Below are 20583 nucleotides of genomic sequence, written 5' to 3'. Positions count from 1 at the left end.
CATCCAAGCGGCATCTTCTATCTTCATCCATCCGACGAGTAACAGCTCCATCTTGAAGACCTCCGGCGCGGAACATCCTTCTTGGGCGATGGACTAACGATGAATGAATATTCCTTTAAATGACGTCATCCAAGATGGCGTCCCTCGAATTCCGATTGGCTGATAGGATTCTATCAGCCAATCAGAATTAAGGTAGGAAAAATCCAATTGGTTGATTTAATCAGCCAATAGGATTGAAGTTCAATCCAATTGGCTGATTGGATCAGCCAATAGAAAGTGAGGTCAATTCTATTGGCTGATCCAATCAGCCAATCAGATTGAACTTCAATCCGATTGGCTGATTAAATCAACCAATCGGATTTTTCCTACCTTAATTCCGATTGGCTGATAGAATCCTATCAGCCAATCGGAAGTCGAGGGACGCCATCTTTGATGACATCATTTAAAGGAATATTCATTCGTCGTTAGTCCGTCGGCCGAGAAGGATGTTCCGCGCCGGAGGTCTTCAAGATGGAGCCATTCCTCGTCGGATGGATGAAGATAGAAGATGCCGCTTGGATGAAGATGTCTGCCGGTCCGGATGTCCTCTTCTGCCCCATCGGATGACCAGTGGTGCCCGGCTGGGTGTGTAATGCATGCTACGCCTTTAAGGATTTTACTTCACCTCCCTATAAAAACTTCTCTTACCCAGAATACCTTGCTTGGTATTCTGGCTACAATCCTGTGTATCAGCCATCCTTACTCATTGAGGTCCTAACAGAACTTGTTACCTCCTCCCCTCCCAGGGGAATCTGGACTGCTGCCTTATTGTGCTCCACATCTCCCTTTGCCTGACAGTGTGACACCGCTCTCCCTGTGATACGGCTCTTCTCTCCTCGTCTGCTGCTCACTCTACCTGACCCCTGAAGCTCCTCCGGTCTCTCCGTTGACGTCACCGCCAGCTGCTTCCTGTTGCTCAGACACTGACACCACTCTGCCTAATCGCCTCGTGTGTTTCAGCGTCTCCCCTGACTGCCTCTTCATTTTTTCCTATGATTCCTCCGGAGTGAGTACTAAAGTGATCATATGTTTAATCCCTTCAGTTCTGAATATTATTATATCTACTTTGCGCAATATCCTCTATAGTCGTTTACAATATATTTATATTTACTCCACAATCTGATTCTGAGCTCATTACTTCCACTTGTAAGAAGGTTTTATTTAAAAGTAGATACCAAAGATATGTTTTTCTACTACATATTAAACCATAGTAATTACCTTATTTACAATCTCATTATATTCAGCCATAACATAAGGGGTTTATGATAAGGAACACTCATTATATGCTTGGCTTCATATTATATATATATATATTTAAAAAGGCAAATAATAATCTCCATGATAAACTTTGTATTAGAAAATCATATGTATTAACCATATTACAATCTGGGTTATTACAGGAAATACCAAGCCCAATAAATAAAAGAATGGATCCTCAAGAACTATATAATCACGTTATGTCTTTAGGACAAAGGGTAGTTAAGCTTAATCAAGGTCTACAAGAATTATAGATTGAGAACCAGACATTAAAATCTATTATTACATAGGGTCTCAGCAAAGTACCAGCACATACTGAAACAGTTCCTGAGCCACCAGTCAGTCCACCTGATTTATTTTCTGGGAATAGACAGCAATACAGACAGTTCTACAATGCATGTACACTGTTTTTTTCATTGAAACCTAAAACATTTGTTAATGAAAAAACTAAAGTTCTCACAATCATCTCATACTTAAGGGGTGATCCGAGAGCTTTGGCTGATAGTTTGTATGAACAAAATGATTTCTTTAAGGCCCTATCTACACTGTATGAGGATCCTCATAGGCAGCTCACTGCAGTCACTAAATTAAGAGCGTTAAAACAAAATGAAAGAGCAGTGGAGGATTACATTTCTGAATTCAAGATATGGCAGAAAGATTCAGAATGGAATGCAATCTTCTTGAAAAATCAATTTATATTGGGATTATCTGAGCTTATCAAGGAAGAACTAGCAAGACTTGATATCCCAGATGATTTAGAACAACTTATGCATTTAGTGATTAAAATTGATCACAGAATAAGGGAAAGAAAGCGTGAGAAATACACTACTGAACCCACCACTAGACAGAGAGATTCAAACATTTCTCTCACACAAGCTAGACATACTGATGAGCCCATGGAAATAGGAGTGATGTAAGGATTCCAGTCCTGCTTTTACCTTTTGCTTTAACTCACCTTCCTCGCCTGTATTTAAGGCATCACCGCGCCCCAAACAAGTGCTTAGTTGTTGAGTATTGTTTGCTAAAATCAGTGCTCTGTTTCTTATAAGCTAAATTCATACTAAGAGAAGATTTACTTTTACTACTTTAACTTTTGGAATACCAATACCAGCTGCAGTTTGGTTTCATTAAGGACTGATAATAACTACTTATCAGCGAACTACTCCAAGAAGTAACATTCTATCGCAACTTAACATCTCTACAGGAATTTATACTTTGTTACCAACAAAAGGATTCTACTTAATATCGCTACGGTATTTGTATCACTTCTACTTTCTTTTGGAAGCCTAATCTAACGGCTAATTTCAAATGTCATGTTTTCTCTTGAACATTACTAAACTGACTTTGTCTCTGAAATACTTCTAACATTTGCAACGTATGTTTCATAATTATGTTATAACGATTCTTTGATTCATTTCCATACCGGACAGTAACGGACTTTCTGTGACGTCACACAGCTTCACATATCTCAGCGTGTCAGACAGCTCCTCGCAACTCAGCGTGTCTCACAGCTCTCAATACACTATCTGGTCTGTGTTCAGTTATCCATGCTGCAAACACTATTCAGTGTGCTGTGTCTCGCAGCAGCACATGCCCCTGTCAGCACCTGCAGTTTGTATACAACTTGTCTCTCACATTTCAGTGGTTATTACAATGAACTTTATCTCTCCTATATGGGCTTGGACTATGCAAATGTCAAAAGTTGTTATTAATACTATTACTTATTTTCAGTTACTTATTACTTATATGGTATAACAACAATATATAACCATATAAAGTCTTCCTGCAATTCCTTATAAAAATCACACTGAGTAAATACAGTCTATGCTGATATAATAGCCTGTACTCCAGTTGTGAAACATATATAATTTATTTAAACTCTGCAGTTGTGATTCAAATAAGCAGGGAACCTTAAATAACAACTAAGCCATATATAATGGATCCAGCAGAGCTTCCTCAAATTGTTTATAATTTAACACAAAGAGTTGATCAACTTAGTCAAGCCTTTAGAGAGTTACAATTAGAAAATGAAACTTTAAGAAAAGTCATAAAAGACACTGTCTCTACTAAACAGAGCCTCCCTGACAATCTGTCAGAACCATTTATTGCACCTCCAGATTTTTTCAATGGAGATAGGAATTTATACCGTCAATTTAAAAATGCTTGTCTGCTTAATTTCACCCTTAAACCTAAAACATACCCAAATGATAGGGTTAAAGTCCTTACAATGATAAGTTATTTAAGAGGTGAACCTCGCATTTGGGCAGACACTCTCTTTGAGACAAATAATCCAGTTCTCTCATCCTCTCTTTTTCATCTTTTTTGGATATCATGGATGAATTATACTATGATTCTAACCTACAGTATACTGCTGAGAAAAAGATGAGGAATCTAAAACAAGGTATCAAACCTGTTGAAAGTTACATAACAGAATTCAATCAATATTCTATTGAATCTCAATGGAACGCCATTGCTCTAAAAAAGCAGTTCAGGCTTGGACTCTCTGACGCAGTAAAAGATGAATTAGCCCGAACTGAGTTGCCTGAAACATTAGAAGGTCTTATGAAGCTCAGCAGGCAAATAGATAGGAGATTACGTCAAAGAAGATTTGAACGTCAATACCCTGAAATTGTTTACAAGAAGGATAAGGATCTAAACCATCCCACTTCTAACAGTTCTCATACTGGTTCAAATGGTGCTGAAGCAATGGATATAAGTTTTATTAGAGGACCTCTAACTCCTGAAGAACGCATCAGAAGGAAGACTAGAGGCCTCTGCATGTATTGTGCATCCTCATCTCATACTTTAAAGGACTGCCCTTCTTTGCCACAGAACAAGAAGAGTAAGTACCATACCAATCTTTCTATCCAATTAAAGCATAACAACCCTCTTCATTGTTCTTTAATTCTCTCTCTACAGTGGGCAAATAAGCAAGTGACCATTCCAGCCATCTTGGATACAGGAGCACAAGGAAACTATATTGACAGTTCTCTGGTTTCAAAAAATAAAATACCATTGATCAAAAAGTTGTCTCCTATTTTCCTTCGTGTGGTTGATGGGTCTGAGATATCATCAGGGCCCATTACACATCACACCATCCCGCTCTCTGTCACCACATTAAAAACACATCATGAACATCTCACCTTTGATGTAATCACTTCTCCAATATTCCCTATAATACTTGGGCTAGCTTGGTTACAGCTACACGAACCAGATATTAATTGGAAATCTTTAAAGGTTCAATTAAATTCTGAATTTTGCCAACAGACTTGTCATAGAACCTTTTTTCACAGTTTATCCTCTACATCAGAGACTCTGATACCAGAAATGTACAAGCAGTTCTCTGAAGTCTTCAGTAAGAAGGAAGCAGACACCCTTCCCCCACACAGAATCTACGACTGCCCTATCGAATTGAAACCTGGAACCACACCACCCATTGGACAATTATACCCACTCTGCCAACCAGAATTGGATCAACTAAAGACTTACCTAGATGAAAATCTAAAGAAAGGGTTTATCCGTCCTTTGGTTTCTCCTGCTGGTGCAGGAATGTTTTTTGTGCGGAACAAAGACCAATCTCTTCGGCCTATCATTGATTTCAGACAATTGAACAAAATCACCATAAAAAAACGATACCCCCTCCCCCTCATTCCCGAACTCATAGAAAGACTCAGGCATGCTCAAATTTTTACTAAATTAGATTTAAGAGGGGCGTACAATTTAGTGCGTATCTGAGAGGGGGATGAGTGGCTTACCGCTTTTAGAACTAGGTATGGGTTGTTTGAATATCTAGTTATGCCCTTTGGCTTAACCAACGCACCCGCAACTTTCCAGTTCTTTATTAATGACATTTTCCATGATCTTCTTGACACATGTGTTGTTGTCTACCTAGATGACATTCTAATCTACTCCACAAATCTAGAAGAACATATCAAACATGTTAGTTGGGTTTTAGCAAGACTCCAAGTCCATCGGCTCTACGCCAAATTGGAGAAATGCATTTTTCACACCAACAAAATAGAGTTCCTGGGCTACTCCATCAGCCCGAATGGGATTCAAATGCAAGATAACAAAGTGGAAGCAGTAAAATCCTGGCACACACCTTCAACAAGGAAAGAACTACAAAAATTTCTTGGCTTCAGTAACTATTACAGAAAGTTCATTCGCAATTTCTCAAAAATAGCGAAACCTCTGACTAAATTAACTAGTGCTAACTGCACTTTCCAGTGGACCAAAGAACAGGATGATGCTTTCAGTTTTTTGAAGAATTCTTTTTCATCTGCTCCCATTCTGAAATATCCTGATCCAAACCTTCAATATATCCTAGAGGTGGACTCTTCAGATTATGCTCTTGGCGCTGTCCTCTCCCAAAGACAGTCTCCTAAAGAACCTCTACACCCAGTTGGGTTCTATTCAAAAATTATGACTTCAGCAGAGATCAACTATTCCATTGGGGACAAGGACCTTTTAGCCATTAAAAGAGCTTTTGAATTCTGGAGACATCTTCTTGAAGGTACCTCCCTACCTATAGTGATTTACACTGATCACCGGAATTTGGAATATCTACAAAATAACAAAACTTTATCTGGACGTCAAGTGAGATGGAGTCTCTACTTTAGTTGTTTCAATTTTCAAATCATGTATAGGCCGGGATCAAAAAATGGGAAGGCAGATGCACTCTCTCGACGAGATTCAAGACCTGTACAAGAAGACTCTCCTACTAGCATTCTTCCCCCTACTCGTTTCCTTGCTATCCTATCTCAACAGGATAAGGAATACCAATCTGATCTATCATCAGAAGACTAAACTCTATTAGATAGTCTAAGCCTCCAGAATGGTTTTTATTTTCATGCTTCTAGACTATATATTCCAGAACGTTTCAGACAGAAAATAATCAAAGAACATCATGACCCTCCACTAATTGGTCATCCAGGTATCAAACGTACTTATGAGCTTATCGCCAGAAGTTATTGGTGGCCATCGATGAAAACCAGTATAAAAGAATATATACAACATTGTACAATTTGTACAGTATCGAAACCAGAAAGGAGACCTCCCTACGGGTATTTGATTCTTCTGGAAGTACCAGAATCTCCTTGGTCTCATTTGGGAATGGATTTTATAGTTGATTTACCACCTAGTTCAGGACAAACTACCATTTTAGTTGTTACAGATCATTTTACTAAAATGGCACATTTTATTCCTTATCACAAGTTACCCACTTCCATTGAAACAGCATACTTATTTTTAAACCACATTGTACGATACCACGGGTTACCCTCCATTTTATCTACTGATAGAGGAACCCAGTTCACTTCACGCTTCTGGAAAGCACTCACCAAAGCACTCCAAATTGATCAAAGGTTAAGCACAGCCTTCCACCCTCAGACTAACGGCCAAACTGAGAGACTCAATCAGTGGCCTGAGCAATATCTACGTTGCTATTGCTCATATCATCAAAATAAATGGACTTCTTTCCTCTCTATGGCTGAATTTGCCTATAATAATTCCATTAACAGCACTACAAATTACTCTCCCTTTTTTGCCAACTATGGATTTAACCCAAGATTCACTATCCAAACGACCTCTACACATGATTCACCATCTGATGTGTTGACACAAAACATAGCTGAAAATTTCCTACACTTACGTGATAACATCAAACATGCTCAGGCTTCTCAGAAATTTTTTTATGATCTACGACGTAGAGCTTCTCCGAAATATTCCATTGGGGACTATGTTTGGTTATCTTCTAAAAATATTAAAATGCACTTACCAAGTAAAAAATTGGCTGGGTTGTTCCTTGGCCCATTCAAAATTCTACACATCATCAATGAAAACCTACCTGATTCTTTACCCATCCACCCAACTTTCCATGTATCATTATTGAAACCCTACTTAGGAGATAAGCCTGATGCACCTCTTTTACCACCTTCTCCTATACAATTGGGCACTGATGTCTATGAAGTTTATGATCTCTTGGACTCAAGACATTATAATGGAGAGTTACAGTATCTGGTCCGATGGAAGGGGTTCGCCCCAGAGGATAACACTTGGGAACCTCATGCACACATTAATGCTCCAAAGCTTATTGCTCGTTTCCATAGACGCTATCCAAGTAGACCTAAATTCCAAACCGTGGTCGGCTTGCTTGAGGGGGGGATCTGTAAGGATTCCAGTCCTGCTTTTACCTTTTGCTTTAACTCACCTTCCTCACCTGTATTTAAGGCATCACCACGCCCCAAACAAGTGCTTAGTTGTTGAGTATTGTTTGCTAAAATCAGTCCTCTGTTTCTTATAAGCTAAATTCATACTAAGAGAAGATTTACTTTTACTACTTCAACTTTTGGAATACAAATACCAGCTGCAGTTTGGTTTCATTAAGGACTGATAATAACTACTTATCAGCTAACTACTCCAAGAAGTAACATTCTATCTCAACTTAACATCTCTACAGGAATTTATACTTTGTTACCAACAAAAGGATTCTACTTAATATTGCTATGGTATTTGTATCACTTCTACTTTCTTTTGGAAGCCTAATCTAACGGCTAATTTCAAATGTCATGTTTTCTCTTGAACATTACTAAACTGACTTTGTCTCTGAAATACTTCTAACATTTGCAACGTATGTTTCATAATTATGTTATAACCATTCTTTGATTCATTTCCATACCGGACAGTAACGGACTTTCTGTGACGTCACACAGCTTTACATATCTCAGCGTGTCAGACAGCTCCTCGCAACTCAGCGTGTCTCACAGCTCTCAATACACTATCTGGTCTGTGTTCAGTTATCCATGCTGCAAACACTATTCAGTGTGCTGTGTCTCGCAGCAGGACATGCCCCTGTCAGCACCTGCAGTTTGTATACAACTTGTCTCTCACATTTCAGTGGTTATTACAATGAACTTTATCTCTCCTATATGGGCTTGAACTATGCAAATGTCAAAAGTTGTTATTAATACTATTACTTATTTTCAGTTACTTATTACTTATATGGTATAACAACAATATATAACCATATAAAGTCTTCCTGCAATTCCTTATAAAAATCACACTGAGTAAATACAGTCTATGCTGATATAATAGCCTGTACTCCAGTTGTGAAACATATATAATTTATTTAAACTCTGCAGTTGTGATTCGAATAAGCAGGGAACCTTATAAGTGATTAGGGGCCCTTTGACAACTGAAGAAAAACAAAGAAGGAAGGAGAATCATCTTTGTATGTACTGCGCTTCCAAGGAGCATGAAGTACCCACTTGTCCAATTCTAAGAAAATCTAAGAAAGGTAAGGGTCCAGACACATTGTTTATCTTCTTGTTTCCTAATGAACAATTAACTTATACAAAACTTCCTATTCTCCTACAGTGGGAACATCATCACCATCCACTTAACGCTGTAATTGATTCAGGAGCATATATGTCTTACATTGACTTACATATTGTAAAAATTAATAAAATCCCACTCATTAAAAAATCTAAACCTGTGTTAGTACGTTTAATCGATGGTAATCAATTAGAGTCAGGTCCCATTACCCACGAGACCATACCTTTGCTTGTAACCTCAAACGATCATAAAGAATATATTTCTTTCGAGGTTTTAGCATCCCCTATTTTCCCAGTTGTACTGGGTTTGCAATGGTTAAGGCTTCATCAACCTGCAATAAATTGGCAGAGTAATGATATTTCATTTAACTCAAAATATTGCAAAAACACTTGTGTTCAAAACTTACCAATTATGACGGTTATGGAGTATTCAATACCTCCTGAACTTAATAAAAGAACATTAAAGAATAGATATCCACTGCCCCTTATTCCCGAACTCATAGAAAGACTAAAGGGAGCAACAGTCTACACTAAACTAGATCTAAGAGGGGCGTATAACCTTATTCGCATGAGACCAGGTGACAAATGGCTCACGGCATTTAGAACGAGATATGGACTGTATGAGTATACAGTTATGCCCTTTGGGCTATGTAACGCCCCTGCAACCTTTCAGAGGTTTATAAATGATAACTTTAGAGATCTTTTGGATACTTGCATCGTGATTTATCTTGATGATATTTTAATCTACTCATCAAATATGCAAGATCACATTAAACATGTGATAAATGTTCTTTCAAGATTACAAGCCCACGATCTTTATGCCAAATTAGAGAAGTGTATATTTCATAGTCAAGAAATAACATTCTTAGGATACCACATAACACCAAATGGTATATCAATGGATAACGGTAAGATTCAAGTTATTCAAGAGTGGCCCACACCAAAATCCAAAAAAGATATACAGAAGTTCCTTGGATTCTCAAATTTCTATAGGAAATTTATTAAGAATTTTGCTGCTATTTCCAAACCACTAACAACAATTAACAAAGAATAATGTCTCCTTTGTTTGGTCACCAAAAGCTGAACAAGCATTTAAGTTATTAAAAGATCGCTTTGTAACTGCAGCTATACTACAGCACCCAAACCCAAAATTTCATTTCATTTTGGAGGTTGATGCCTCAGAATACGCCATAGGTGCTATCCTATCACAGCAAGAATCCAGCAGAACCCCTATACATCCTGTGGCATATTATTCAAGGGTGTTAAATACCTCTGAATTGAACTACCACATAGGCGAGAAAGAGCTGTTGGCTATAAAGTGAGTCCTAGAACAATGGAGACACTTGTTGGAAAGTACTGAACATCCAATACAGATATTTACCGATCATAGAAATCTCCAATATCTTACAATGCACAAGACCTTAACAGCACGTCAAGTAAGATGGAGTTTATTTTTCTTGCAATTTTCTTATGTTCTTACTTACAGACCTGCACATAAAAACAAGAAAGCTGATATACTATCTAGACTTTCAGAGAAACCAAAGGTAAACCCTTCTTTTGGATCTGTAATTCCAAAACACTGCTTCTCTCCTTATCTAGGGATCACTGTTCCTGGAGACTTAAATCTCCAACAAGATCAACTCATAGATGATACTTACCCAAAAAGTAATCTAATAAAAAAAAACTGATGGGTTGTTTTATTATGGTGACAACATTTATGTCCCACCATGCAAAATTTTCTTTCTGCTTTCCAGTAAACCGGCTGCATTATTGGCTGATTATGGGATATAAAGATACAAAGGAGCAAGTGTGATGGACGTTTGTATTTAGCCTTTGCAGTTTACGGCCACAGCACTCTCAAGTCTCACTGTGTTACGGAGCGGAGCAGGGGGGAGGAGCCACACAAGGACTCAGGAGGATAGCAGCTGGGATAAGTTGAGGCGGTTGAGGTTCACCGCTTCGTCCTGGCGTGCTTCCGGTTTTCTTGTTTTTCCCTGAGTGGAGCTTTTCCTGCACGGAGCCTGGCAAGAGGACAGAGGCATTGATATTGCCTGAAGCACCCCCACTCTGTCGAACACGGGTGAGTGAAACACTTGGTTGGTCAAGGTGTGCTTGAATAGCCGTTTACACTTTGATACATTTCTAAGTTTGCCTGCTTGTGTGCAACTATTTGTGGCTGCTTGCGGCCAATTGATTTTTCAACATTTAACTGTTTGCATTGGTAATACATACGGCTTCCATACTTTTTGATATAGTACTTTTGGACTGCTGGCACAGTATTAAGAGTTTCTCTTTGACTATTTGTTTATGTATTTGGGTATATACTGGATATACTAACACTCTTACCTGTGATACGGCAGCCTGTAGTCTACTACCATTCAGCATAATTATGGAAGAATCACAGCTCACTTTTTATTCATTGATGTCAGTAACTGCTCGCACAACCACCTCCACTGACTGTGAATTAATTTTCTCAGAAGACAAGGGGGTACTTGCATTAGGTACCCTTTTTGAGCAAATGGAGAATCTTTTATTGAAAGAGTCTAAAACCCAGTGGGACGTATGGGCATTGGAAAAGTATTCAAACCTGAACATGATACCCAGAAGCCTGAGACTATATAAGTTTCCCACTTTTGAAGTGGATACTCAGGATAAGGACTTTGTAGAAGCTTGGAATGCTGTACTCACAGACTGTTCAATGAGACTCATGAAGTTGCTCATACAATATAAAAATAAAATGTTGGAGATTATTAGAAAGGATATAGATGATCTGCAGGTTGAAATGAACAGGAGGAGCAATAACACTGATTTTGCTAGATTTGACAAAACCCTTAGGGAGCTAGTTGCCAAAGGTAGATCCAATATAATGGAAACAAAACACACAAAGTTCATTAGGGACAAATTTGACTATACCAGTAACTCTGTATATATTTGGAATAAAGCGAATAGGGGCAATTTTAGAGCCAATCAACCCAGGTTTGGCAGGAGAAGGAGAGGTAATAGGAACAGAAGTAAGAGTAGGAATAATGGTAACAAAGGGAATGTCTCTAAAAATGTTACATTCTCAGGGAGTGAATCTGAAGGGTCAAGTGAAGGGGAAACACTCAGTATACAAACACCTACAATGTCCACTAACACCAAGGACAATGTGTATACCCTAACGCAGGCCCCACACATTGATATTCTGCCTACAGGCAACAGGGATGGTGGGTCAGTACAGGGAACAAGCACAACACAAAGTGTTTATTTAGAATCAGTCCCTGTAACACATGCACAAAATCAGGCTGACCCCTTCACCCTTAATCAGGTTTTTCCCCAGGAACGGGATGCACCCACAGGGGGAGGGAGACGGACCACCCATCACGGTACTCATTACAATCAGAATCAAGACAGGTATCAACTCAGGGAGCCCAGGCCCCTAACCCGTTATAAATAGAGGATTTCAGGATAGTGGGGAATGTAGTGAACTTGTCCACACAACACCTTAGTGAGGCACAATATAAAGTGCTTAATAGAGGTTTAAATTTTGCACCTACAAATGACTTTGACCTTTTTAAAACGATTCTTGATGTCAATAAACTTGTTCGTAATTTAACTTTAAAAAAACATTTCTGTAATGATGGTGGTAATGAATGTACTATGACTCAGACTCAAACTTTGACCCAGACTGGCGATATCAGTCTTGAGAACCACGATTTTAAACATATATGTGATGTGGTCTCGCTTCAGCAGCTCCAGCTTGAGACATCTGGAGCCACTGATGGAGCCAGCAGGGGTCCAAGTTTCAGGAAAAGATCTAAATTTTATCCCATTCATAATCGTGGCAATGTTATAGAAACTTTCTATAACAGAGTGGAGAAAGATCTTTTTACTTTAAAAAACAATCAACCTAAACACACATTCAATCTATCTCTATCTGAGAAAGAAGCTATGATGTCCCTAAGAGACAATAGTTCACTTGTCATTAAGAATTCTGACAAAGGTGGCATGGTAGTAGTGATGGACAGGGAACAATATATACAGGAAGGCCTGAGGCAATTACAAAAAGAGACTGATTATTGTGTCCTAAAAGGGGACCCTACTATAGAGTTCCAGATGGAACTTAAACAGCTTCTTGATGATGGTCTTGAACTGGGTATTTTGGATAAGACCACTGTGGAATTTTTGTCAGTGGACTTCCCCAAAACCCCATTGTTCCATCACCTACCTAAGACCCACAAAACCCTGGACAACGTCCAGGGGAGACCAATCGTGAGTGGAATTGATTCCCTTTTGGGTAATCTTTCAGAGTGGTTAGATTCTATTCTTCAACCCATTGTCATGTCTCTCCACTCATATGTGAAAGATACAAAACACATTCTCAATTTGATTGAGAGGATAGAATGGACTGAAGGGTCCAAATGGCTTACTGTGGATGCTGTTTCACTATATTCTAGCATTCCACACCAGGTGGGAGTACAAGCCAGAGCTTTTTTCCTTGAACAGGAATCAGAGTATAGTGATATCTTTACTGAGTACATCATAAGAGTCACCACCTTTTTACTTACACACAACTTTTTTAAGTTTGAGGATGTCTACTATCTCCAGAGATGTGGTACTGCCATGGGAGCGAAATTTGCCCCATCATTCGCTAATTTGTTTTTAGGGTGGTGGGAGTTTTACCACATCTTTGGAGATAGTAATCCGTATAAGGACTGTATCTCCTTTTATAGGAGGTACATCGATGACCTCCTTTTTGTGTGGACTGGTGACCATACCAGTATTCCTATGTTCATGAATTATCTCAACAGTAATGAGTTTGGCCTTAGGTTCACATTTGAACTCAATGATAAGTCCACTAATTATCTTGACCTCACTTTGGATGCCACGACTATGGGCACAGTCAAATCGACTATCTATCGAAAACCCATTTCAGGCAATTCCCTACTTTTGGGCTCCAGCTGTCATCCGAAACATGTCCCTTTTGCCATAGCAAAAGGTGAATACACCAGGCTCAGGAGAAATTGCACATTGCATACTGACTTCCTGAAGGAATCCAGGGGACTTGATAAGAGGCTTAGGGATAGGAATTATCCTCCAAAGGCCATAAAAAAAGCCAGGGAACAGGTCTTAACCATTCCCAAGGAAAAACTTTTGGGCACCAAACAGTACACCAGACAAGCCAGACAGGGAGTAACTTTCGTCACCACGCATAGTGTCCAATATCCCCAGGTATGCGAGATCATCCGCAAACATTTTCCATTGCTGTTGGCAGAGGATAAATTAGTGGATACCGTGAAATCAGGACTAGGATGTGCATATAGGAAGAGCCCCACATTAGGCTCCATACTCTCACCCACACTTCTTAAGTCAGATAAATCTAAACAAAGTTCCTGGCTCAAACACACTGGTATGTACAAGTGTGGGCATCGTAAGTGCAAACCCTGTGAGTTTGTCAACATCACAAAAGGGTTTACAAGTGAAGTAACAAAAAAACAATATCAGATCAGATCCTGCATGAATTGTAAGACAGAGTCAGTGATTTACCTGATAGAGTGCACCTTGTGTAAGATCCAGTATATAGGACTCACATCACGTGACCTCAATACTAGGATCAGAGAACATTTGTCCTCATTTAACACAAAAAGAGCATCAACCCCTATAGTTCAGCACTTTGGGGTCTTTCATGATAATAATCTTCAGGGCTTCACCTGGTGTGCCATTGAGAAGGTTAATAGACCTACTAGAGGAGGAGATATAGATATTCTCCTCGCCAGATGTGAAGCCTTCTGGATTTTCACACTGGGCACTCGGGTGCCAGAAGGATTAAATTCCAGATATGATGTCTTAAATCTCTGGGAATAATCCTATTGACATGAGGTAACAATTGCTATGCCATCTTTAAGGTATACAGCCCCCATGTGCAGTCCTTTGTATATTATAATATAGTCCTTTCTCCTTCCTAACATTTGCCTTACCTCCCAATACATTATATACATATTTTAAATTTTATATCATATATTCCATATTTGATATTTAATATTTCTCTTTAGGTAGGTATATTATTACCATCATCATTGACCTTTCAATAGGTTTCCATTACATACAGCCAATTTTTTCTAACTATCCAGCTTTGAATCCCCATTGTTTGCTCTTGTGCATAATTAGCTATCACATGTGAGTTTAGAAGAATAAGTATAAGTATAAAATATTTTTACTATTCCTTTTTACCTTTAGGCAGTTTGAGGGTATACATTACACCCGCAGAGAGTATTATTATTTTTCATGCCAGAGATTATTACTATACATTGGTCCCTGACTACATATGTTACTCTTAGAGATGGTGTAGTAAGCCACACTTAGTAGGGAGGCTTTTTAGCTAACTCACGCGGCATAACATTTAACAATATTACTACCTTCGGGTAGTATTTATTTTCACTCTCTCTTTTTTACATATATTTTATTGCTTGCTTTGGGACATATAATAATAAATCTTTTTGCACTATAACATAGGGATTGGCCCTTAATTATGTTAGGACCCTTGTAGGACTCTGCCCCTTTAAGGAGAATAGCGCAATGTTCCATTCTATCCTAGGTTTTTGTAAATATCTTTGTAAATATCTTTTTGAATACCTTTTTTGGTATGCCTATTATGACTGTACATGTATAATATATGGTAGTCAGGACATTATGCAGCTGTCCGTTTTCAACAAACATATACAGAGTGATGTATATATACACATTTGGCATATCTTACAAACTGTTTTCCCTTCATATTGTGGTTATGTGCTATAGTACTTTAGACATAAATGCATTCCACAGGTGTGCACAGGTTTAGACTGAGGGCGTGTTTTTCAATTTTAACCTATCACATTTGTTTGAATCCTTTTTAAACAGGTGTGGGGCTCAACACTGTAGGCTATGACTACGGATCATTTCCGAAACATGTAAGCCAGACAGTGCTGCGCCCTCAGCACCTTCCACATCGTTTGCTGTGTTTCTCTATGTTTTAACTTGAGTAAAGAATAAAGGAATATACTTTTATGCAGCTGGGATCGTCTCTCTTTGAACTTTCTGCTTTCCAGTAAACCGGCTGCATTATTGGCTGATTATGGGACATAAAGATACAAAGGAGCAAGTGTGATGGACGTTTGTATTTAGCCTTTGCAGTTTACGGCCACAGCACCCTCAAGTCTCACTGTGTTACGGAGCGGAGCAGGGGGGAGGAGCCACATGAGGACTCAGGAGGATAGCAGCTGGGATAAGTTGAGGCGGTTGAGGTTCACCGCTTCGTCCTGGCGTGCTTCCGGTTTTCTTGTTTTTCCCTGAGTGGAGCTTTTCCTGCACGGAGCCTGGCAAGAGGACAGAGGCATTGATATTGCCTTAAGCACCCCCACTCTGTCGAACACGGGTGAGTGAAACACTTGGTTGGTCAAGGTGTGCTTGAATAGCCGTTTACACTTTGATACATTTCTAAGTTTGCCTGCTTGTGTGCAACTATTTGTGGCTGCTTGCGGCCAATTGATTTTTCAACATTTAACTGTTTGCATTGGTAATACATACGGCTCCCATACTTTTTGATATAGTACTTTTGGACTGCTGGCACAGTATTAAGAGTTTCTCTTTGACTATTTGTTTTTCCACCATGCAAAAGACAGATTATTCTACAAACCTATCATGACTCTCACTTAACAGGTCATCCAGGTGTACAACGCACCTGCGAATTAATAAAACGTAACTACTGGTGGCCAAAGATGAAAGATGATGTACAGTTACACATTTTACATTGTGAAGTTTGCTCCGCATGCAAAATTAATAGACAGAAACCTTTTGGTCATCTACTCTCCCTTCTAATTCCAGATAGACCTTGGACACATATAGCTGCAGATTTTTTAGTTGAATTGCCACCCTCTAAAACATTCAACACCATTATGGTAGTCATTGATCTCTTCTCTAAAATGTGTCACTTCATTCCTTACCATAAGCTACCAACCTCATTGGAAACCGCATCATTATTCATAAAGAATGTATTTAGGATACATGACTTACCTCTGTCTATAACAACTGACAGAGGAAGCCAATTCACTTCAAATCTTTGGAAAGATTTATGTAAGTCTTTGAAGATAACTAGACGGTTAAGTACTTCCTTCCATCCACAAACAAACGGACAAAACGAGCGGACGAACCATTGGTTGGAGGAGTACTTAAGATGTTTTACTACACAGCAACAGGATAATTGGGCAGATCTGCTGCCTCTTGCTGAGTTTGCACATAATTATTATCTCCATTCTTCGACGAAAAGTACACCTTTCTTCATTAATTTTGGTTTCCATCCCACGTTTAATTACCTTGAACAACAGGAGAACAGTTCCCCTGTTGTTAGTGATATGGTAAACACTATTGCAGAGACTTTCACTATTACTGCTAATCATATCAAGGTTTCCCAAGACAGACAAAAAAGATTTTATGATCTCAGAGTCAGCCATCACCCATTTATGCACCCGGTGATATGGTTTGGTTGTCGACCAAGCACTTACGATTGACAACTCCTTCAAGGAAGTTTAACAGGTTCTATATTGGACCTTTTCCGGTACTAAGAATTATTAATCAGAATGCTGTAACTCTGGACCTTCCATCTCAGTACAAGATACATCCGACTTTTCATGTGTCTCTTCTTAAACCGTATAAATGTCTTCGGACTGGTGTCTCTCAGACTCCTGTCTTTCCTCCTATAGAACCTGATCGCAAATTTGAAATTCAGGCTGTATTGGATTCCCGAATTGTATCTGGTAAATTGCAGTACCTTGTCCGCTGGAAAGGTTATACTACCGATGATGACTCATGGGAGCCAGTTTCGAAGCTCTCTGCTCCTCATTTGGTCTCGGAGGAATCCTGATCGCCCTCATCCATGAACTCCGGGGAAATTCATCTTTAGGGGGGTGCTATGTAATGCATGCTACGCTTTTAAGGATTTTACTTCACCTCCCTATAAAAACTTCTCTTACCCAGAATACCTTGCTTGGTATTCTGGCTACAACCCTCTGTATCAGCCATCCTTACTCATTGAGCTCCTAACAGAACTTGTTACCTCCTCCCCTCCCAGGGGAATCTGGACTGCTGCCTTATTGTGCTCCGCATCTCCCTTTGCCTGACAGTGTGACACCGCTCTCCCTGTGATACGGCTCTTCTCTGCTCGTCTGCTGTTCACTCTACCTGACCCATGAAGCTCCTCCGGTCTCTCCGGTGACGTCACTGCCAGCTGCTTCCTGTTGCTCAGACGCTGACACCGCTCTGCCTAATCGCCTCGCGTGTTTCAGCGTCTCCCCTGACTGCCTCTTCATTTTTTCCTACGATTCCTCCGGAGTGAGTACTAAAGTGATCATATGTTTAATCCCTTCAGTTCTGAATATTACTTATATCTACTTTGCGCAATATCCTCTATAGTCGTTTACAATATATATATATTTACTCCACAATCTGATTCTGAGCTCATTACTTCCACTTGTAACAAGGTTTTATTTAAAAGTAGATACCAAACATATGGTTTTCTACTACATATAAAACCATAGTAATCACCTTATTTACAACCTCATTATATTCAGCCATAACATAAGGGGGTTATGATAAGGAACACTCATTATATGCTGAGCTTCATATTATTGATATATATATATATATATATATATATATATATATATATATATATATATATATATATATATATATATATATTTAAAAAAGCAAATAATAATCTCCATGATAAACTTTGTATTAGAAAATCACATGTATTAACTATATTACAATCTGGGTTATTACAGGGTGAAGACGGCTCAAGGTAGAGTGATCTTCAATGGGGTAGTGTTAGGTTTTTTAAGGGGGGATGGGGTGGGTTTTAGAGTAGGGGTGTGTGGGTGGTGGGTTGTAATGTGGGGGGGTATTGTATTTCCTTTTTTTTACAGGTAAAAGAGCTGATTACTTTGGGGCAATGCCCCGCAAAAAGCCATTTTAAGGGCTGGTAAAAGAGCTGATTACTTTGGGGCAATGCCCCTCAAAAGGTCTATTTGTAATTTAATTAAGGATAGGGAATTTTATTATTTTGGTTTTTTTTTTATTTTATTAGGGGGCTTAGATTAGGTGTAATTAGATTAAACTTCTTGTAATATTTTTTTATTTTTTGTAATTTAGTGGGGTTTTTTTTTTAGTAGTTTAGTTTATTTAATTGTATTTTATTTTAGATAATTGTAGTTAATTTATTTAATTAATTTATTGATAGTGTAGTGTTAGGTGTATTTGTAACTTAGGTTAGGATTTATTTTACATGTAATTTTGTAATTATTTTAACAAGGTAGCTATTAAATAGTTATTAACTATTTAATAGCTATTGTATCTAGCTAAAATAAATACAAAGTTACCTGTAAAATAAATATATATCCTAAAATACAATTATATTGTAGCTATCTTAGGGTTTATTTTATAGGTAAGTATTTAGTTTTAAATAGGAATAATTTAGTTAATAATATTAATATTATTTAGATGTATTTAAATAATAATTAAGTTAGGGGGTGTTAGGGTTAGACTTAGGTTTAGGGGTAATACATTTAATGTAGGTGGCAGCGGTGTAGGGGGGTCAGATTAGAGGTTAATATATTTAATGTAAGTGGCGGCGGTGTAGGGGGGTCAGATTAGAGGTTAATATATTTAATGTAGGTGGCAGCGGTGTAGGGGTATCAGATTAGAGGTTAATATATTTAATGTAGGTGGCGGCGGTGTAGGGGTGTCAGATTAGAGGTTAATAGTTCAGGGCCTAAAATAGTTCAGGGCCTAGAGTGCTAGAAGTGCATACTTTGGGAACCTTGGTATTCTATATATCAAGTTTCCTTTGTGTTTTAATATATTTAATGTAGGTGGCGGCGGTGTAGGGGGGTCAGATTAGGGGTTAATAAATTTAATGTAGGTGGTGGCGGTGTAGGAGGTCAGATTAGGGGTTAATAAATTTAATGTAGGTGGCGGCGGGGTCCGGGAGAGGCGGTTTAGGGGTTAATACACTTTATTAGGTATTGCGGTGGGGGATTGCGGTTGACAGGTAGATAGACATTGCGCATGCGTTAGGTGTTAGGTTTTTTTTGCAGGCATTTTAGGGAGTTACGGTGCTCCCATACTCAGCGCAAGGCCTGCTACAGCTGCTTTTTATGGCGAGGTGAAAATGGAGTAAGTTTTTTTTATTTTTTTTTATTTTTTATTGAACATTTTCCAGTTTTACAACAGGTATGAATAATATAAAGACAAAGAAAATAAAAAGAAAAAGAAAATAAAAAATAAATAAATAAATAAATAAATAAAAAGGAACAAAACAATGAGGGTCATCACAACAATTGTTCAAGAGAGTGGTAATTCATCCACCAGCTGAGTTAAGGCTGAAGAGGCGTTTTACGATAGGCACGCCGAAACAAGTATAGAAATGGAAGGGGAGAGGACAGTGTTGGGGGAGAAACAGAGAAGGGAAGGGTAAAGGGTGGGACTATGGGCGCTAGTGCTAAGGCCTCAGTGGATTTATGGTTTCCCAATAAAACTTAACATGGTGATAGTGTGCCATTTTGTTATTTTTAAAATAGTAGTACTCCTCTAGGTGAATTAGCTCTTGTGTTCGTGCTTTCCAGGTCTCGATTGTGGGTATCACTTCTGTTTTCCAAGCCCTAGCTATAAGCGATTTCGTTCCATTTAAACATATCTGGAAAAGGTGTGAGCGAAGTTTACAGGAATGTTTGGGTTTGTCATTGAATAACACCATGGCGGGCGTGATTACAAATGATGTACCAAACAGTGGTGCTACAAATCACTGCAGTGCCCGCCAAAAAGCCTGTAGTTTTGGGCAAGACCACCATATATGGGTCATGTGACCAGCGGCCCCACAGCCCCTCCAGCATCCAGTAGAGGACCCAGGATATATGCGTGAAAGTCTCATCGGTGTTAAGTACCA

The sequence above is a fragment of the Bombina bombina genome, chromosome 4, assembly GCF_027579735.1.
Source record: "Bombina bombina isolate aBomBom1 chromosome 4, aBomBom1.pri, whole genome shotgun sequence".
NCBI lineage: Eukaryota > Metazoa > Chordata > Amphibia > Anura > Bombinatoridae > Bombina > Bombina bombina.
The sequence above is the reverse complement of the archived record's forward strand: the minus strand, read 5'-3'. Positions refer to the sequence as shown.